The sequence below is a fragment of the Phalangium opilio genome, unplaced genomic scaffold, assembly GCF_054372755.1.
Source record: "Phalangium opilio isolate 3A_F unplaced genomic scaffold, DU_Popi_V2 ptg000070l_1, whole genome shotgun sequence".
Taxonomy (NCBI): domain Eukaryota; kingdom Metazoa; phylum Arthropoda; class Arachnida; order Opiliones; family Phalangiidae; genus Phalangium; species Phalangium opilio.
Window position 1 is genome coordinate 11,592,168 of NW_028324182.1, and position 14,867 is coordinate 11,607,034.

General features: G+C 36.0%; 1 protein-coding gene across 1 annotated transcript in view; it reads left to right on the forward strand.

Annotated features, from left to right (window-relative positions):
- Nucleotides 1–665: 665 nt before the first annotated feature.
- Nucleotides 666–14,867, forward strand: part of LOC149661640 (cell adhesion molecule Dscam1-like) — a 183,565-nt gene continuing 169,363 nt past the window's right edge. The window contains exon 1 of the mRNA XM_089843202.1: nt 666–996. The gene's annotated coding sequence lies outside the window, so the exon portion shown is untranslated. The remainder of the gene's footprint in view (nt 997–14,867) is intronic.

Genomic DNA, 14,867 nt, shown 5'->3' on the forward strand with positions numbered 1-14,867 from the left:
TTCCGTTGGTTATACTAGCAATCTTCTACCATGGAGCAATATTTAAGGAGACCTAGCTGCAATTTAAGGCACTTTTAAGCGACCCTTAATTTTCACTCCGATAAAATAATTCCATGGAAAATTGCATAAAAAAATAAAGTGAAAAGCCGAATTTTAGGAATCTTTCTCCGCATTGCCCGCGGTATTTAAATTTCGCGGATTTTTTTTCCCTTTCACATTTTTGCCCCTTGATCTGTTCGTTGAAATTAGCTTCCACGAAAATTGTGCTGAGATTTTAGTTTTTCATAATTTTTTTTTTGTTTGAAAGAAAGACACAAAATCGAATCCCGTTACCGTGTGCCCCTAGGGTGTCACACTCAAGAGTCACCCACCGTAATGAGCATTTTAAGAAATTCCAAATAGAGAATAAGGAATCTAAATTCTTACTTATTTAAAATTAATTTTAATTTGATTATAAAATGTATATGGCCCTGGGTCGTTGAGAATATAGAAGAATATTATCATAATCATATTGTTTACATAATTATCCTGTTTTTACGGCTTTGAAAAATGGAGGTATTTTTATTCGAAGTTATCGGGTCACTCGCTAGGAGGCCAATTTTCTGTTCCCTTCTCCGAATCCGAATCTCGCTCGCTTCCGGCTTGGAAGCAGTCAGCCAGTCACGCTCTAGGAGCGGTCTTTTACGGACGTAGCTCGTATTCTCTATACGCAATCTCTCTCTCTCTTTTCCCTGTTTCAAATCGTGGTGTAGCCCGCGAATTTTGTGGATTCTTTCCAACGGGTCCGTCTGACACGACTTGGGTGTAGTTTGAACGCAATTCTATCTGGATTTTAATAAATATTGTGGTTAAAACTGCAAAAAAAAGTGCGCGACGCAGTTCGCATAGTTTCGATTTTAACCGTTTATCAACTAACATTCTATGGTACATCAGACATAGGCTTATTGGACTACCTGTGGTGGTTCCGAAACACCGTTCTCTCTTTCCAAAAAAAAGGTAGGGCCATTATGTTATATCCCTCACCTGGGCTATTTTTTTTGGGGCAATGAATAAGCGCGTCCTGGGTTGGCTTCTCTTTTGTATCGTCGTAGGTCTATGGCATTGGCATGGCTTTGTAAGACCCAACCTTGAAGCCATTTATAAAGCCAGGTAAAAAACCGGTTTTCTAACAAGAAAATAAGGTCGTTTCAAGCTTGCGAATTTGAGTATATAGGTGACTAGTCGTAATCATTCGACGGAAACTAGTTTTTATCCAAAATTTAATTTTTTAACAACTTTATTGGCGTACTCTGAATAATTTAAAAGGTGGTTTTTAAAACCGGTTTTTTTAAATAATTTTTACGTAGAAGTTATGAAAACGTTTAATAGTATGGTATCGGATTAACTTTGTGAACAATCGGAAACTATATTCTGTGAACATATCTTATTTTTTCCCTTATCGTTCACTATCGTGTGGTTAATGGTAATACATTTTAGGCTCAATTTGAACCGAGAGTGATCGTGCCACGTTTTTTATTCGCCTCTTATCGAACTATTCTGATCTTTAAACTGTTCATGCCATGGCGAGTCGTGTGTCTTTATAAAAACAAGCTTCGCGCCACGACCAGTTTTACTTCGAGCTTCAAAAAAAAAAAAAATCTCCATGAATATTGAACTGAGCTAAACGTAGAGGCAAACGTGACGTACTGGGGTGTTGCGATTACCCGTTCAAAATTAATTTCCACGTGTGGTTGACACCAATGCGTAGTTTCTGCCTTTCTCCCAGTGTTGCCAGGCCCATGGTGACTCGAGATATTCTAGAAAAAAAAGCTAAACAGTTCAGTTTCAGTCTTTACTCACAGAGGGCTTGACAACACTGCACTGAAGTTTATAAAAGGCGTGGAAGAACTTTCCGTAGCCATTTTTCTGAAAACTATCTAATCACTTTCACATTTATGACATGGTGGAGTTCAATCAATATTCACGGGGGAATTGATAAATTCATTTTAAAAGAATTTTCTAAAAGAATCCGATTGTAAAAATCTAGACATTAGATCTAAAACGTTCTCCATTTTGAATGTAGGCGGTACGTGGCAAGTCCGTTATTTTATAGTCGGAATTTCCGAATTTTCCAGTTCAAGCAATCTGTACTACTACTACTACTATCCGAACGAAATATCTTCGGATAATATCAAATATACTAGAACCTTTTCGCCTCACAAATTTACTTTTATACGCCTTAGTATATTAAAGTCGTGACTTTTTGAGTTGAGCTTTTTGGTTTTTGGGAAGGTATAAAATAGTCCATAATGATGATATAAAAAAACCTTAGGCCTCGTTTGCCCTTTCTGCATTCGTCCTATGAGATAGCGGAGAAAAGCAATTCCACTATCGGTGGGCACACTCTTTCGCCAAGGCATTTCTTTTCCATACGCCCGGGTTCACCATTTCTTTTTTTCTTATTCAAAAGTATTTCAATAAAAATCCCTTTTCCTCGAAATTAAATTTTTTTGGAAGCCAGTCGAATACCTTTCATGCTATGGTACAACGTATTCTGTCCAAAATTTTTTTTTATCATGACGTACTCGGGGGGTAGGAATTGCCGGCGAGACTCGTATCGCATCGCGTCTTATGTCATATCGACTTTCATTTGTCGCCGGAAACGGGTGATCCTTTTTCTCCGTTCAGATAAAATGATATTGTACTTCCTAAACTTACTTATGAGAAAGATAGTAAAGTTAGATGATACCCATACCCGCATCCAAAGCAAAGTTCAGGAACCTATTCAACGACGAGAACCTAAAACGTATAGGCAACTTATACCGCAGCGTACAATAACAATATAAGTGTTTTGGGTGTTTTCTATGCTGAGCTGTACATCGAAAAGTAGACTATAATTGACCACACGCGGTTTTGCAGTTCTAGTTTCCTATTTAGTCATTACTGACTTTTGCCTTACTTAAACAGGCGTCGCTTTACTAGAATCTATGACGCGCTGAATGTTGTAGCTTGACGTTTTGCGCAAGTTATCGAACCGAATGTTAATCGTCATAGTTAATAGTCTACTATATTTAAACAGACTATCGCTGAAAGTATATAGCTATAAAGCCATTACATGTTGCTATTTTTTAACCGTCAAATGACTTAGTTTGAGATTATTGTGTAATGGTACGTAGAAATAAACAATGTAGTCAAAATATTTACATTGTACCTTCGGAAAGTAATTGTAACTTATCATCTGACAGTGTATTTTAAAAAACTTTCATAATGAGCATGTAGTAGAAGTTCAGCATTAAGGGGATTTATGTATGGATACAGTGGGTCAGTGAGTGCATTACGCAAATAGATATTGATGTAGAAACGCTGAAATGTTGTCTTAATTACAACCATTGTTTGATACGTGTAAGCCAAAGTCATGCGGGCGAGGAATCACGCTTTTAATCCGTTGTCAAGTTTGTCCCTTTCGTAATCAATTTTGAAGCGACAGGACGTGAAAACAGGAAAGCTCCGATGTGATTTGCACCTTCCGTATATAATTATAATACCAAAATTATACGCATTTACGTCATTTTCGAACCTAAAATTGCTAGTTTTGAACAATAATTTGTGTTTAAACACAAATCTCTCGATGCGCTTCAATGTTTCGTTAAAGAATTTCATTCTTGTCTTAAACTTCATTATAGTTATAGGTTAGTGTGTTGTGTTATACTTCTTCTTTTTAGTGACACAATAATTCACCCAATTTTATTTGTTCGTCAGTTATTTTTAGGAAGCCGTTATTATTAATAAAAAATCCGTAAATATCGGCAACGGAAGTTGATGTTGATTTATTTTAAATAATCCTTAAAACTCCTCAATGGCTTATCCCTGTTATAAACTCGTTTATGGTGGAACTTTTATATATATATATATATTTCTTGTTACGGCAGGGTGGGTGTGTTCTTATTCAAGCGTGACGTCGTCAGAAAAAGATTTTTTTCTGTGGCCAATTTCCTTGTTCAATTAATAATGTTGAATATATTTAAAGGCAGTCAGTAGGCAAGTATTATCCCTAGTTTCAACGCGATATTTCTACTCATTCATAAAGGTAGTGTGAACGAACGTTCTATATAGCGTTGAGTCAAGAAACCCTTGGTTGGTCTCCATGCACCATCACGCATTCAAACATTCTCCCCCTATGAGCCAGCCAGCCAGCCAGCCAGCTAGTGGTTCCAAGTGCACGCCGTCACCGTCCGTGTAGGTGTTCCCGTCTTACAGTCAAACTTTTCCCAGAATACAATAGTTTTCCCTTCTCCTTGCTTGGTTGATTTCTATACCTTCCGCCACCCCTCATCTCCCTTCACTCTATCTACCTTGAAAAATAAATACACCGGCGTCATGTTCTTTCCTAAAGTCGACAGTTGAGAAAAATCTGCCCCCCAAAAATTCGTTTTAAATTTTTTTGGCATTTCCTTCCGACTTCCTTCCTACGAAGTGTTACCTTTTCCAGCTGACATTTGTGTGTGTGGATCGGCTCTATCTCGATCGCTTTCAAACGTATAAACACGTGCGATAGTGTCACCGTGTCTTACTGGGAAAAGGCGGGAACCGACAGGTTCGACGTCAAATTTTCTTCGCGGTAAAATCAGATTTTAACCCTTAATAAATTGGGACGAAGGCCTCGGTTTAAACTTTAAAGGAATAGTTGAATTTTAACCCAGTTAGAAAAATTTGCATCTCCGTCTTTAAGTTAAAATGTTCATAGAGCAGGGTTGGTGCACGTAACTGATCTCAGAATTTAATTATTTCACTCTGTAACGTTGCCGTTTATTGTTCTCAAAAAATTCAGTTTACTATTTGAGATATTGTGTTGGTGTACCTTTACCTTTAAATGATAGTTTTAAACTAGTATTTCACCACCTTTTGTACAAGTTTCCATCTTAAAAAAATTCTTAAGAAAATGTGTTTTACTTGGAAATAGGCGCGTACGATTATTATTCGTAAATTGCGAATTACGAAAGGAATGTCGACTGAGAAACTGGTATATCCGAGTTGGATCCCGTTCGCACTTGCCGTCTTGCCCTCCTTGATTTGTTTTGGGTAGCTGGCTTTTATCCAAACCATTTTTTAATGATTGTAGACAATTATGGGTCGGTTATGGATCAGGGATGCCTTTAGATAAGAGGTATTATTTGGTTTTGAAGGGGGAAGAGGTTGTTGGTACATTGGCTTTCCGAGTAATCCATAAATGTTAAGCTTCTCTTGACCGCTTGGATAGATAAGCCTTATTGATCGCGAACTTTGATCCCGGCCGTCGGAAACTATTGACCATTGCCCACCATCCCTATCTCCTTCGCCCCAAGGCTAGCTTTTTTTATTCCAATGCCTCGATCGCCGCGTCTCGTCTAGCATCCCGCCTCCCCTTTTGGCATCATCTTCTTCTTTACTGGCAATTTTTTTTCTTCTTCTGCTTCTCCAAGAAAATGGTCAATGAACGCCAATCCAAGCTCCGTTTATCCGAAATGAATCCCCGTCTGATTATACAGAGTGCCAGTCAGTCTTTTCTCTTTTTTTTTATCTTCTAAGCAAAGGCCAGCTTTCCCTCTTTATTTTCTCTGGACCTTAAAGATGGCAAACGCTGCCGGACATTGGTCTCATATTTCTTGATTGATTATGACCGACCTATATTACCCTCTGGCTCGTAATATCAAAAGAATTCTACCATCCAAGTGTCGACCGCGGCTTTATCTTATGGTAGGCATATACGCGTTTACACATCTGTTATAGGGATTCATAATTAATTTATTGGCAATTTTTTTTAATATGTCAATTTTTTTCCCCCAAAGAATATGATAATTAAAAATTGGGATGTGTAAAAGTTGGGCACAGCTTTTGTCTTACTATTCCCCCCCCCCCAATAATTGGGCTAATTTTACTCAGAGTTAAAATGGAAATGGAACAAAATGGAATTTCATTTCAAATTTCGTATAAATTGACCAATTTAAATAAGTTTTCGCTTTCAAAAGTATATTTGTCCGCAGTCATCACTTCTTTCGGGGTTATAATTTCGCGTAACACATTGACCTTTAAGGAAATCGCCAGGAAAATTCGGGGGTAAATTCAATTTTATAAATTTGGACAGCTAGCTCTATTTAAAATTCAAAATCTTCTCTTTTTCTGAAGGCAAAATTACATTTTATTTCTTTCTTTTTCGTTAGCTTTTCTTTTTCTTCGGGTAAAATTTTGTCGATATCTCTTTGGTAGACTTGGTTTTAATAAAGCTTTTCAAAGAATAAACCCTCCGAGGTTAAGGCTCTGCTGGTAAGGCGAAAGCAAAGCGCTAGTGATAGGCGCCTACGCGTTGTTGGTCAGGCTTTAAACCGGGCTTTGTTAAGATATTCAAGCTAAAGTTCCGCGCCAAAACTTTTCTCGGCCTCATTTTCAAACTTCATCCCTTCACCCCTTCTCTCCTCCTCTCTCCATGCAGCATCCCTTTTCCATCTCTTTCTGACGGTGCTATCTGAATATTAGCATATTTTCCCCGTTTTCGATTCGAATTCAAATATCTGTCCCTGAGGCTTTATTTAGTCAATAAATAATGTATTCCTATAGAAATAATAATAATAATACTAAATCTCTTTCAAAAATTTTCACCAAATGGATTCTAGCCTGTTCAACACCCTCGATACCTTCGGTGTATGTGTGCATTTACATTGACGAAAACCGACCATACTTTTTCAAAAGTTCCCTGCAGCTCTCGGTGGCTTATTAATTAAAATATCACGTTTCGAATATAGCTTTAAAAATCGAGATTAAATTTAAATATTAAGGACATGTTCCTAGGATCGAAGTTTGGAACTATTGTAATTTATTCTACGTTCCTGGGGAATTAATATATTTTAGCAGAAGTGAGATGAGTCATCTCACTTCTGATTTTAGTTAAATGACGTTAAATATCAGTATTTCATTGCATATTTCTTTTCTTCAATGCCTCAGGTATCAGGTAGATATATTTAAACTAGGTCATGCACTCGGAGTTTCGAGTTGGTCTATCGCTACTTAGGAGGTATAATTCACAATGGTAAAGGTTCACTGCCTATTTTTGAACATCCCTAACGAATCGAATCGAATAAATTTTGGATCGTCGAAATATGGGGGAGAATATGTGATTATCGAACCAAAGAGGATTCGGTTTAATTCCATAAATTGGAAATAAAGACCATGCAGGACCATAAGCTCCGATCTAACGTTTTAGAGGAAGGTAAGGAGCGTGGTAAAAAGCAATTTAGTATCTGCCCAAGATATCGGTGTATATCATCGCCTCACTCGTTTAGCTCTCTCTCGCTGGCTCGCTTCAGAAGCTGGCACTTTGACTTAATTAATTCCTTAAAATCGAGATTCAGGGCCTCAAGTTTCATCTAAGCCTATTTTTTCCTTAAAGTTTCTTTTCTTCCCCATTTAGCTTATTAAAGGAAAAAGTCAGGTGACATAATATTGTACCTTTTAGAGAACGGACTTTTTCTAAATAAAAAAGAAATTAAATATTTAAAAAGAAATAAATGATCTCTTATTAAAAAATAATTAGCATTTAATTAGTCTTATAAACTATCAAGGACCCTTACCTCCTCTCTCAGCCTGTGAGAATTCGACCAATCCCGTAGGGATAAGAGGTTCGGGCTAGCAGACGACACTAAAGCAATGGCGGATGGCGCAGTGGTCTTCGTTTCTAAGGTTAATTAAATGCTAATAATTTTGTTTAAGAGATCATTTATTCTATTTTTTCTTTTATATTTAGAAAAAGGCCGTTCTTTCAAGGTATGTTACGTTACCTGAGCTTTTCCTTTTAAGTTCTTCGAGTATACCGAAACTCTTATTAAATATGGGAGCCATAACTAACCAATTAAGGATCAAAGACTTTGAAAACGGTTAAGTACAAAAGACCGTGAAAGTTTCTAGCTAGTTTTAAAAGCATGATTGCGTGTCTGGAAAACCAGTTGGAAAAACGAGTTTATCAACTTTAGAAGTGGAAGTTATTTAAATTTAATTACCGCCCAGTAAATCTATAACGTTAAGGGCCTGGTGTTTATAAAATTAGGAAAAGAGAAAGGGGTTAACGCCTTCTCCTTATCTTTTGGAAAAATCTAATCTATCAAATGGAAATTTTAATAAACGTCGAATTAGAAATTATAGTGGTCGTGAAAAATAATTATAGCTATCAACGTGATTAAAGATTTTACGCTATAGTTAATTCTCTCTCATAATATTCAATAAACTTTAAGATTATAGTAGAAGTATAGTTATCAACCGACTTTGAAGTATTTACTGTAATGTTATTAGGTGAAATGAATTCTAAGGACCCCCAGCATTTTGCATAGGTTTTTTGCAATACGCAATGATTAAATCCCATTAGAAATTTAATATTAAGTAATCAAAATCATTAAGTTTTAAAGTATTTTCTTTTCTTTTCGAGATTTGCGTAATGAAACAACAGTAATTTATTTAAACACGTCTGCTCCTTACGTATTCGCAGCAAAAGTGAATATAACTTCACATTAAAACGTGTTCATCGAAGCAAAGGTTGAGAAATCGAATAAAATTATCTCAATTTGCAATTAGTATTAGATTGATTACAACACATTGTATGGGCCCTTTAATTCTATCCCGCCAATTAAATGACCAAACGGGGTCAAAAGATTATATACGTATTTATAATTTTAAATATACTTATATATATATATACGATGTAATTAGCGAACTAGGTATATACGTACCTATATACATACACTTAAGCGAGGGGGAAACCACTTGTGAAATCAGGTGTACAAAATTTTTGAAATCACAATTGAAGTCCATAAATTGTTTTTGAAGTCTCTATAAATCGCAAAGTTTAGTTGAAATCTCGGAAATCTTAGGAAGTCCCTAGAGAATCCCTTGAAGTCATGCGAAGTCCTTGGAAATCGCTTGAAGTCAGTCGAAGTCTCTCGGAAGTCTCTTGAAGTCATACGAAATCCCTTTGAAATCTCTTGAAGTCTCTCTGAAGTCAAGAGAAGTCATACGAAGTCCCTTTGAAATCTCTTGAAGTCTCTTGGAAATCTCTTGAAGTCTCTCGGAAATCTCTTGAAGTCTCTCGGAAATCTCTTGAAGTCTCTCGGAAATCTCTTGAAGTCTCTCGGAAATCTCTTGAAGTCTCTCGGAAATCTCTTGAAGTCTCTCGGAAATCTCTTGAAGTCTCTCGGAAATCTCTTGAAGTCTCTCGGAAATCTCTTGAAGTCTCTCGGAAATCTCTTGAAGTCTCTCGGAAATCTCTTGAAGTCTCTCGGAAATCTCTTGAAGTCTCTCGGAAATCTCTTGAAGTCTCTCGGAAATCTCTTGAAGTCTCTCGGAAATCTCTTGAAGTCTCTCAGAAGTCATACGAAGTCCGTTGGAAATCTCTTGAAGTCAAATGAAGTGGTAGAAAAATCCCTTGAAGTCTATTGAAATTCCGTCTTTCATAAGTGGAAATTTCCTTTTCTTCAAATTTTATCTTCAATAGTCTTGATCAGGGCCGGAAATAAGCACAGGACACTGGAATTTTAAAATGTGCCATAGTTTTGTTAAAAACTAAGGGGGTCACTGGACAGTTTGACCAATAAAATTTTGGAAGTTTTGATAGCTTGACTATGGAGATGTGATACTATTTCTGCACACTACAGTGGACAATGTCCTATAAATTTTCCAGTCAATTTTCGGCCGTTTTCGGAGGTGCAATGCTACCAGACTCTTGTGCCAGACACTCTTCCCCAGAAATTTTTCGTTTTTGGACTTATTGTCGGCTGCTAATCATTCCGTTTTCAAGGAATATTCGTAAAAACGATATATTTTTGTTTGTGGCGAAGTTTAATTGGCTTAATTTAAACTACTATTTAACTAAATTGGGAACCTTCTAAATACAGCATACAAGCAGCCAATTTAAAAATTGTGTCTTCTAGTTCTCTGAACTATGAATTCGAGTATGAATCAGACGATAATCAGTTTCAAAAACCTGAGGGGTCGGACGTTTTGGAAAAAGTGTACGGGATTTCGAAATCCAATTTGATTTCTTCGGATTTCGTATGATTTCGTCGGATTTTGTTTGATTTCAAAATTCGATAAAATCCAACGGATTTTGCAATTTTTCCCGTGATTTCCTCGGATTTTTTCCATGATTTCGGCAGATTTTGGGATATTTCAATTGATTTCGTTGGATTTTGTGATTTCTTTTGAGTTTGGATTTCGTGAATTTTGTAATGGATTTCGCGATTTCGTTACTGATTTTGTGATTTCTTTGTTGATTTTGTGGTATCTTTACTGATTTTGTAATTTCTCTACTGATTTTGTGATTTCTCTACTGATTTTGTGATTTCTTTACTGTTTTGTTATTTCTTTATTGATTTCGGATTTTTTATGAGATTTTTTAAGTTGGATTTCGCGGGTAGCGTACGGGATTTCATGAATGACCGACCCCTTGCAAAAACTACTGCCCAAGCGCTCACTGGCGTGATTGAGTTAGCTATGCCACGACAAAAACTTCTTTCCGTAAATAGCGGCCGATCACGTGATCATATTTTCCCGCGTGAAACGTCGCAGAATTCTTGAGACATAAGCGACGATCAAATGGATCAGTATACTATCCGGGCTTGTATCTACGCCATATAATCAAGAAGGAATTTACTATAAGAAGGCCTAAAAAGGCGTCCGGTGCGCGCGTGATAGTCGACAATCCCCCCTCATGGGTGGGGGGAGGCTGGAAAAGAAGGCGGGACTTAATATTTTATCTTACTCTATGTTTCCACCATCTATCTCTTTTACCTTCTCGTTAAGCCTTGGTTTGGTTTTTGGAACTCACGAAATCATAAGTATAGTACACTTGATTCGATTTAGAAACAATTATAGAACGAACGATTTTCACGTAGAGACAAGTATTCAAAATCCATTAAGTTAGGTTCAAAACCTTTAACTAACTTGTTAATGGCAATTAAAAACCATTCCCTAACCGTTTCAGCACCGCTGGCAGCCTCCATTTTCTGCTTACTTTGCTAGACGTTTTCTTTCTCTATTCGGAATACGTCAATCGCGTCTGTATGACCTATTCCCGCGGGATCCAATAGGAAAGCGCAGAGCAATGAGGGACATGAAAGGGGTGGGGCTTACTTGTCCACTAACACTGGCGTAAGAGTAGAAGCGTAAAATCTAGTGACTTAGGCATTCTTATAGTAAATTAATTCTTGATATAATTCTGCATAGATAATTGCTTTCGGTTGCTCTGCACCTTAGTACTTAATAGCGAAGTACATAGATATTTTTTAATTATTACAATTTAATGAAGTCTTGAGAAAAAAATAGAAATCGGCTTTAGTCTATAAATTCTATTGAAGTCACTTGAAGTCTTTAAATTATGTTGAAGTCACTAGAAGTCTTTAAATTATGTTGAAGTCACTAGAAGTCTTTACAAATTCTATTGAAGTCACTTGAAGTCTATAAAATGTAATGAAGTCACTTGAAGTCTCTAAATTATATTGAAGTCACTTGAAGTCTTCATAAATTGTATTGAAGTCACTTGAAGTCTTTATAAATTATATTGAAGTCCCTTGAAGTCTTTATAAATTTTATTGAAGTCATCTGAAATCAAATACAGTTAGTGAAGTCTTTGAAGTCGAATGAAGTCTTTGATAGTTCAATTGAAGTCATTTGAAATCTGAAATCAGGTGTACAAAATTTTCTTAGTGGTTTCCCCCTCGCACTTAAGGTTTCAAAGACTGGTTGGTGAATCAACCATCAATTTGGAGATTCCAACTTCTAACGTTAAAGGACTTTTAGATGTTTGGCCAAGGCTTATTATGGTTTGAAGGTAATTGCGGGCTCTATGATAGAGAAAGGAAAGGTTTTCGCTTGATTACTTTTGTATTTAATCGACACAGTTTCTACTCTTTTCTAAATTAAATTTTAGAACTTGTGACTTGAATACCTTTACCCCTCCCCTTTCCCACCTCCCTTACTTTCTTTGAACAGGTTTTAATTGAGTTTATTTTTGGAAAAGAAAGACGAGAGAAGAGTAACACATAGGGGACTATTTTTTTTTATTTTTATTTGATAAGCTGTTGCTAGAGAAAAAAAAGGCGTACCATTTTTAATTCTCTTTTTCATAATATACCCAAACTTCTTTTGTTTATGTGACTGTGGATGATTTTTTCTACCATTTTCTTTGCAATAACTAAAAGGTTAATTACATAATTAATCTTTCAGTTTTAATTTCCCCCGAGAAGGTAAAAAAAGGGGGCGGTGGGAACCTAGAGTTCTGTTTTTAAAGTCAGGAACGATTTAAAAGAAAGATACTAAATTACGTTTCAGTTTAACTTGTTTTAAAAAAAAAATTAAAATAATAAAATAACAGAAATGGTAAATTTCCTTCGTCGAATTGTGACAGAATCGGAATTAAAAGCGTTAAAGCGTGATAAATGTTTTTTTTTTTTTTGACTTGGCTACGCTACAAAATGAAACAAAAACAAGATTGAAAAGACCAAAGTTAATGTTTCACCCACTGGAATTTTAAATTATAAACGAAGTACTAAGCCTTGGCGTTCAATAAAGGTTAATTAACGACAATTTTAATCACCATAAATATTTAAATAATTATAGGTTAAACACGCTAAAATGTTTGCCAGACATCATTTGGGGCTTTATAATAGGATTATTAGTATATATATATATACCTTTTTTATGGCCAATTTTCTCCATAGCTTTCGTAAATCTATTTAACTATACCTTTATTTTACGGTGTCTCTCTAGCCCCTCTCCCCCCCCCCCTTTCTTCCTATGATTCCGCTTGGCGTCTCTTGTCCAAAGTTAATCGTTAGTTTGTAAACAAACGGGACGAGTTTATCATTTTGGATAATGGTTAAACCATGGGGGCTGTAAAGTACAAGGTAATATTACTGCATGTCCTTTCAGAGGTTGCGAAATTTAGGTCTCCTACTCCCCTGTTCGGTCGGCTTGCTTGTCATGTTGTGACTTTGCTAGTCTCGCGTTTTGAGTTTTGACTCGTGCTATAAACGGAATAAAGACTTAATGTTCTTAACTGAAGCCTAGAAGTTATACCAGAAGTCTGGAAATTATGGATGCTACTAGGCCTTGGCTTCTCTTATTGCGTGAAAGTTTAAATAATCGTCTTATAATATAACTAATTTACAAGGAGACTGGCCGGTAATTTAAAGCCGGGAGATTACGTTAAGCCTTTTACGCCTCCTTACTCCTACCGTCAGGCTAATTCAATTAGAAAATCCACCTAGATTCAACTTACACTTTACTTCCATCCGCGCATCAAAAATTGGAGATTTACGTTAGCCCGTTAGGCTTACGTTCGTTGTAATCTTCACTTGGGACGGTATACGCGTTAGTTTTAAAGTGGAGTTTGTTCGAGAAAGGCGAAATGAGGCTGAGAGAATGGAGAAAATGGAATTATAGCTTCATCCGAGGCTTAACTTTGTTTCGAAGGAAAGAGCCGGGGTGTCAGTTTTATACTCAAAATTGTATTATACCGAAACAGTTTCCATTTCGACTTTGCAAACGCAAAATTTTCCGGGCAAGCTTTAAACAACGGTAATTAATTTTCATCGTGTTTGATTAGCGGAGGGGTTTAATAGTTTTATAAGTTTGGGGTAAAACGTTTCCTTCTGTAGTATAAGGCTCCTATAGCTCGCTTCTCTCCCGTTGTCGGGTTTCCATTTTCAGGATTATTAGACATTAAGGATATTATTATATTGACTGTTTTCCAAAACAAGGGGAGAAGTAAAATGGATAAAAGATTCCTTCCGAGTCTTGTATGTCATTATAATTTCAATGATTAATTAATAACCGGGGATAATTTAATCGTATATAGGCGCTCGAAACTGTTGCTAACTCCAAAGTAACTATTTGATAGTTTAAATTCCGTATGATTTAAATTGTGATTTAAGGCGGTAAATATACATTGTTTACATTAAATTAAATTGGATTAAATGATAGTTTAATGGTAAATATTCTCGACTGATTTTCGAATATTTGATTACCGTCTTGCATTCTGAAACTTGAGCCTTTGTCAATGGATCATGGAAGCTTAATTCATAGACGTATCAACGCTGCCCAAAACGAATAAAGACGCAACAAGGAGTAAACAAACAGGGGAAATATTTGTCCGAAAACTTTTTTATGTGACAAAACCGTGATATTCGTAACAAACCGAGAGTATATTTGAAAAAGACCATTCTTTTCTCTATTGTACGTCGATATATCATTTATTTTCCGACTGTATAGCTAACGTGTCGTACACGACTGTTAAACTGAGAAGCGAACCGCGAGGGGTTAGACTTTTAACGATTGACTGAGGAAAAAGAGAGAGAACAAAAATCGCATGTTCTTGTTAATTTAATCCATTTAGTTTGGTTCAGAGCTTGACTACCTTTATTTTTTTCCTGTATTTTTTTATTATTTCTTAGAACGCGACACGCACGTGTCTTTCAACAATCCTTTTTGATTCTATTTCCATTTGACCATAATGTTTTTAAATCTTTGTAAAGTGGTATGCTTTATTTCTCTAAGGAAGCTAGGTTTTTAATCTTTTTAAGTATACATACAGTCAACAAGTGCTCGAAACGAAAGGATAAAAATATATCATGTTGGAGTTTCTTATATTTGCAAGGTTCTATCTCATATATTGTATACCGTTTTTTTAAATTTTCGTTTTAAATAGTTTTGCAATTTTAATGGGGGTCATTTAAACGTAGATTTTACTGGGAAATTTGGGAGATTGGCATTGAACTATCCGATTTAGGTAGGTATATCTGTTAAGTTAGTCTAGCGTATCAATCTCATAAAAGAAATGATCGGTTTTTATTTTATTTCTTTATTTTTTTTAT